This window comes from Rutilus rutilus (assembly GCF_951802725.1).
Source record: "Rutilus rutilus genome assembly, chromosome: 9".
Taxonomy (NCBI): Eukaryota; Metazoa; Chordata; class Actinopteri; order Cypriniformes; family Leuciscidae; genus Rutilus; species Rutilus rutilus.
The window spans coordinates 38337649-38345072 of NC_140223.1; the positions used below are offsets into that span (position 1 = coordinate 38337649).

The 7424-nt window shown below is 34.5% G+C and overlaps 1 long non-coding RNA gene across 1 annotated transcript; it reads right to left on the bottom strand.

The window, feature by feature from the left end:
- Positions 1 to 436: 436 nt before the first annotated feature.
- Positions 437 to 6337, bottom strand: LOC311296850. The gene is made up of 5 exons (XR_014628721.1): positions 5908 to 6337; positions 5542 to 5658; positions 5403 to 5446; positions 4234 to 4298; positions 437 to 783 (listed from the first exon to the last, which is right to left on the bottom strand). It is a non-coding gene; the product is annotated as an uncharacterized lncRNA (long non-coding RNA).
- Positions 6338 to 7424: the final 1087 nt, after the last annotated feature.

Genomic DNA, 7424 nt, shown 5'->3' on the forward strand with positions numbered 1-7424 from the left:
CTTACAACATTATTCTCTAACGTTCTAAGAAAGTTTTCAGGGGGTGTTTTTATTTTTGTTCCCAGAATGTTCTTTTAAAAGTTCAGATAACATTTGTTTTTACAACATTATAAAAATGTTTAATAATAATATTGTTAGAACATTATTTCTCCTAAAAGGTAGGATAACATTCTCTAAGAACACTCTAAAAATGTTTTGTGATGATGACCTTCTATAAATGTTTAATCATAACATTTTTAGAACATTATCCCTTTATTCTTATAAAGTTTTTAGCAGGAAGTTTTATTTTTATTCTTAGAACGTTCTTCTAAAAGTTAGGATAACATTCTCTAAAAATACTCTTAAAAATACTACTTAACATTCTTATAAATTTTTTAGTGGGAAGTTTTATTTTTGTTCCCAAAATGTTCTCTTAAACATAAAAAATGCTTAGCTATAACATTGTTAAAACATACAATTTTATTAATCTCTAAAATAAAACAAAAATCTAACAGGTTTATGAATGGCATTCACATAAATTATTAGAAGTTCTGCGTACAGTAGATGCCCAACATTAAATGAAGAACTCAGTAAAGTCCAATGTGCAATCACACGTCTTGACTGCTGTTTGCTCAGAGCGCTCATCATCAGTCTTTGGTTGTCTTGGTTCTTGCAGAAAAAGAATAAAGTCATCTGCATTAATAGGTGTTCTACTGTTCTTCTCTTCTTCTTTTTCAGCTGCTATCCCAGTTAGCAGAATTGAGCTCCATTCTCTGTGTGCATGGTAGAGTTTTTCCTCATAGCCTATAAAAGAAGATCATGCAACAGTGTAAACAAAAATAATACAAATACATATTACATATTAAGATCACAAGCAATATTGACTTTGAAAACTTTCAAAATTAGCCAGCCTAATTATTAATCAGAAATTAATTAGATTAGTTTATTTAAAAGTATAAATATGATACCTTATGAGTATCTATTTTGTTTCTGTAATTTAAAACATATACTTAATCCATTATATACATGTTAAAGGGATACTCCACTTTTTTTGGAAATAGGCTCATTTTACAACTCCCCCAGAGTTAAACAGTTGAGTTTTACCGTTTTCTAATCCATTCAGCCGAGTTTCTGATATTTAGAAGAATGTCAGTAACCAGACAGTTTCTGGTCTCATTGACTTCCATAGTATATATTTTTTCCTACTATGGAAGTCAATGAGACCAGAAACTGTCTGGTTACTGATATTCTTCCAAATATCAGAAACTCGGCTGAATGGATTCGAAAACGGTAAAACTCAACTGTTTAACTCTGGGGGAGTTGTAAAATGAGCCTATTTCCAAAAAAAGTGGAGTATCCCTTTAATAACACAACTAGAGGCTAAATTATTTTAACAAACTACAAACTTGGCTTGAGAAGTGTGAACCTCGAACTCAGGTAGCCTTGAGCACAGCTGCAGCATGTCACAGCACTGCCCACGATGCTTTTGCTCTGATGTAACAGCTCATTTTCATCAGTTATATTGTCTATGGATTGTTACATTTCTTACAGATTTCTGCTTGTTTTAAATCAGATACAGATAAAGTAGTACTGCATTTGAGATAGAACAATTTCTAGTGTGATTTAATCATACCTGTGAATCGTCTCTTTGCTATTAGCTAAGCTGTAAGTTTTAGTTACTTCAAAAGCAGAAAGAAAAATATGCTATAACTTCTGTTTCTTATTGAGAAATCACAGGACAGTGTTGACACTAACTTTTTGTGCTCCAGTAGGTTTCTGTGTGCGCACAATCTGCATGTTAAATGTGAGCTACTGTCTGTGCGTATGAAAGCTTGTTTCCGCCATGGAATACAATTTTTTAAAAAGGTAATTGCGAATCACAATTCAAACTTTTTTTTCTCAGAAGTGCAAGATATAAACTCGCAATTGGCCGTTTGAAAGTCAGAATCACAGGATAAATTAGTAAAACCTGAGAAAAAAAAGCAATTCTGGCTTATTTCTTTTTGCTGTCGTTTCTATATGAGAACATTAATGCACTTCATCAATACAGCTGCTCTGAGAGTCACTTCAGCAGCATTTTAGCTTCATTTGAGAAAAACTATCATCATATCATAAAACACAGAGAAACTCAAAGGTCTACACGGCAATCCGTCAAATAAAAGTTTGGTTTAACCTTTGAAGAACGTTTTGCTTAAATCATTACATTTTAAATAATTGGTTATAGCAATTTAATTAAACCATTCAAATGGAATCAAGAAAACAAAAAAAAATTTACTTTTGGGAGATGCGAGAGCGAAGTAGTCCAGTGATAATTAACAGGCAGCCATGGTTAATGCAATTTGCAAAGACCCGCCCCCTTTAGTTACTGTTGCTATGTCCAACAAGCCATGGCGCTCTCACGCCACACATGTTGTCACGCAATGAAAAATACATTGCGGATCACAGAAAAAACGCTGAAACGTTTAAACGCAGAGACAAGACAGAGCAGGTTACTTTTGATATGAAAGTTAAAACAAAGTCTCAACGTTTAATTTGTGTAATTTTTTTAGAAAAAAATATTTTTGGTAAAATAAAAATGTAAAAAATACCTGTCAATCAAACTCCCTCGAAGGGTGAATTCTGAGGGGAGTAAAAAAGACAGCTCACAATTCTGATATTTTCTTGCAATTGTGTGTTCTTGCCTCACAATTCTGAGAGAAAAAAAAAAAACTGTAATTTTACTGATGGAAACAGACAGTAAAAAAGTGGACTTCAAAGATTTCTTATTCTGTAGCTCCCTGTGGGATTTTTTTGACAAGTCCATAAAAATGCATCCATCCATGATAAAAGTACTCCACACGGCTCTGGCAGGTTAATAAAGGCGAAAGGTGAAGCGAAGTGATGCGTTTGTGTAAGAAACATATCCATATTTTATATTTTAGGGCTGGGAATCGATTAAAAAAAGTAACTGATTATTTACACAATTTGCTGTAATTAAATGCAATTAATTGCATTTCCCCCAAGCTTGTAATCATCAATATTTAAACTTAGAATAACCTAATTAAACAACAAAAAGGAAAAAAAGGAACAGAAAATAGCTGTATTAAAATAATATTAAACATCAATATATCAATATATTATTATTTTCAATAATCAATCAACATAATAAATTTAACAATTTATTATTATAATTTTTTTTTCTAATTATCAAAATAAAACATAGTCCTACAAAGCTATTATTACAAGAGCATGTGATCAGAGCAGGTAATTTTACCATTGTTGTCAGCATGACTATACCAGCTCAGTAGGGCTATTTCACAGAAGTCTACAACTGAGAAATTTCACGTTATTTGACTTTGCTTTTCCAGTGCATGATCGGTACATGATTGGAGCGTTTGGGCCGTTAACGACAGAGCAGAACGCGCAGCGCAAACACGGAGCAGAACATTGAGCAAAGAGCTCAATGTTTGCTCAGTGTTGTGTGTGTGTGTCAGTGCGCCGACACACACACACGGAATGGAGAGCGCGGAGCGGAAAAGACCCGGTCATGAAAGCTGCGCGAGAATAAAACCTGATCGCCAAACACGGAGGGGCGGGACGGCATATTTTGCAGCCTTTTCCGCAACAGGAAGTCATTAAAATGAGGCAAAAAAAGTGCTGCGTTAATTGCATTTTTTTTATAAACTCGTTAAGCATCTCAAATTAATCGCGAAGATTAACGTGTTAATTCCCCCAGCCCTACCATATTTATAATTTTATCGACTTAAATAACTAGCTTCCAGCAGACAGCCATATGCAAGTCAAATTACGCCCAAAGAGTTAGTCAACGCATCGATACGCATATGCGCCTGCAAGGCTACGCATACACTTCGGCCGCCATATGCGTCTATGAGTAGAAAAATGTGTCGTCCCAGTTTTTGATACGCGACGCACCGTTGTATGCAATACTATGCGTTGTTGGTGGGGGCAAAACTGCAAGTTGCTTGCGTCCGACGTGTTGACTATAAAAGGCTCTTGTCGGTGCATGACATAGGAGTAGCATAAGCTTTGACGGCTCTCGCGGTTCAAACAAACAGGGCTAGGCAATAAATTCAAGCTCCTCCCACATTTCTCTTTATATGATTCTCTTTAATGATAATTTTTCTAAAAATCTCTGTGGAAAGAAAGTCAGATATAAATCTGGCACGAGGGAGAAAAAAATAGATCATTTTTATTTTGGAGTGCATTGTGCGTTTAAAATTGACTACGGTTTTATAAAATGCAGTGGATACTTACTAGTGATGGACTTGTTTCTCTGTTGGTGCCTGTTCTGCTCCGTAAACATTGGTCCAATGCTTGATCTTAAGAAAATGTAAAAAGTGTGTTAATGTGTGTTAACAAACTATTGATCTGGGTGACATAGGACCATTTTTTATGTTTTCCTTAAGTGTTAGGCTATATAAATCTGGAGAACCCTTACTAACATTAACCATGGTTTTGCTACACTAACTAAATGGTAATAAATTATTGTAATCAATCCACCATAAAAATATTGTTTCTACACTTTACTATAATAAAAACCATGGTTAATTTAGCAAAGGACCCTGGGAACATGTCCTAAAAAGAACAGCTCATCCAAAAAATAGACTCTCTATCGTTATTTACCGGTACTCCATGTTGTTCCAAAACTGTATGAATTTATTTTGTATAACCTTAATTAAGATATCTTGAGAAATGACTTCACTGTTTTTTGTTTTTTTTTTCATAAAATGGGTTCCAATGTTGTTTAATTCCCAACATTCTTGTGTTTCAGAGAAGTAAGTCATACAGGTTTGAAAATAATTTCATTTTGAAAGAACATTTATGTTATGTATAAAGACACAATGTTCTCAGTTCCCTCATTGTAAAGCTCCTATGCTGAGGTTTATTTTATTTTATTTTTTCAAAATGTTGCAAGTAAAATGTTCTAATTGTGTTAACTTGTCACATTAGAAGAACGTTTTATGAAGAACATTCAACATCTCATCTCTCAATGATATCCTCAAAACATTTCCCTAACGTGACAGAGAGAATGTTCTTCTTTTGTTATCATGAAACATTGGGACAATGTTATATTGAGATCATTGTACAACTTTAACTTTAGCAACATTCCCAAAATATGCTCAAAATGTTGCAAGTAGAATGTTCTTCTTTTGTTATCATGAAACATTGGGAACATTTGTTTCCATAAAATGGGTTCCAATGTTGTTTTATTCCCAACATTCTTGTGTTTCACAGAAGTCATACAGGTTTGAAAATAATTTCATTTTGAAAGGACATTTATGTTTGGGTCAGCTAGGCCCATAAAAACTCATATCAAGAAGACAGGTACAATTTTGACTGGAGGGTTTGGACCAGTGTGCCTTTGAGCAGAGTTTACATGTTCTGCCTCTATTTCACGTGTATTTTACTATGACAATACTCACCGCAACTGAAGATCATGTGGCTGGATAATTTATTCCCAAAATTCCTGGATAATGGGAAACACACACATACAGCAATATTATTAGCTATTTGTATTTACTTACTAAAAGAGACATAAAAAGCTTGCAAATTTTTACTCACCAGCTCAAAAACATATTATGATGATGACTCATCATTTTGACGGTAACCGTTAACGTTAGGCCGATATCCCGCGATCATTCAAAAGCCTAGTTTTCATAGTGTGGTTCGAGTTCCTCTCTGTATAAAGACACAATGTTCTCAGTTCACTCATTGTAAAGCTCAGACTATGCTGAGGTTTATTTTTATTTATTTTTATCAAAAACTAACTTAGCTGACAATATTTAGCCTAACGTTACACCACATGCAGCCTGACACATTGACATAATATTGATATTGCTCTAGTCGCATTTAAAATTAGCTTCTCAATTTAACACACTATATTTTGATGTAGCAGAATGTATTTTTATATAAAATAAAGTTATTTACCTTCCGCAGATTGCAATATGTCCGTTACACGTAGGCTACGTTGTTAAAATTCGTTGTCCATTTACATCCCGCAACTCGCTCAAAATAAAAATGTAACAGTACGATGCAAAATAATCCATGTTTTAAACAATGTAAAAGCCACAGAACCGAAGGAGGCTAGTACTGAAGATCCTCCCGAGCAGCAGCAGCGCGCACACACACACACTCTCACTCTAACAGACGAATATTCAAACTTCAAACTTGACCAGTAAAAGGCGCGCATAGCTGCCATTGGCCAGATTCCTGGATGACAGTCTGAATAGCCAATCATGCTCAAAACAACTCGAAGAGACAGCCAATAATGTGGTAACATTGCAATTACAGGAAAAGATTACATGTTTTAAAAGAAAGAATATGAAAAAAATGTGCACGGCTATTTATTTAGTTGTATTTGTAAGCTGGATGTTATATTTAATCAATTGGTTAAATGGTGTCTTCATTGCAGTGCATGATAAAAAAAAAAAAAAAAAAACTTACAATAACATATAAATAATAATAATAAATTACACAAATAATATATACCATGTATAACAACATATATTTACCACTGCTCTGCCAAACAGCAGTTTAAAAGAGCAAACTTATTATATATTAAACAGAGCAAACATTGCATATGTAGGCTATTCATATACAATTCTGTATACCTACCTACATGAAAAACTAATGGATTGGTATCATGGTGACATTAGAGTTACATTCATGTGACCCATAATGATCCTTTTGCACTTTAACAAAATATTGACCTTTCCTTTAGAAACAATCTTATGCCTAATAATGTCAACTTGCTTTTCACCCTGTGTGGCACAGTTACACAACCTGTTGGTTTAGGGTAAATCCTCTGTCCAACACAACACGTTGGTAACATTGGCATAATTCTATACAAGTTGCAACATATACCCCGGGTTTCACAGGCAAGGTTTAAGCCTGTAGTCCCAGACTAAAATGCACGTTTGAGCTGTTTTACCTGAAAGCAACTTGCACTGACATATCTTAAAATATGTCAGTGCCATTGTTTTGTCTCAAGATGCACACCAGTAATGTTTCTTTTTCTTTTTTCTAAGGCACATTTTTAAAAGCTAATTAAATGCACTAAGGCCTAATCCTGGCTTAATCTAAACTCTGTGAAACCGGGTCTGGGTTAGAAATTAAGGGTTAAGGTTAACCCTAACCCTAACCCTTGTCTACAGACTTTTATTTAACAGCATGGATACTCCAAGGTGTTGACTGCAGTGGTTAGGCCTTTAGCGTTGATACAGGACGAATAACTTCTTACTGTGACAGTCTGTAATGTATTTTAGCAAAGAGTGTTTGTATGGATTGTCCCTAATTAAGCTAGAGCTATTGGTGCATTCAAGTCATGTCATAAAGATCGTATTTACAAGTTGAACGCCACCACAATGATGAGAATATGAGTAGGAAGCTCAGGATTTTCTTTAACCCTGATCTTGAAGAGTTAGGGGTGTGTCAGTGGGAAACAT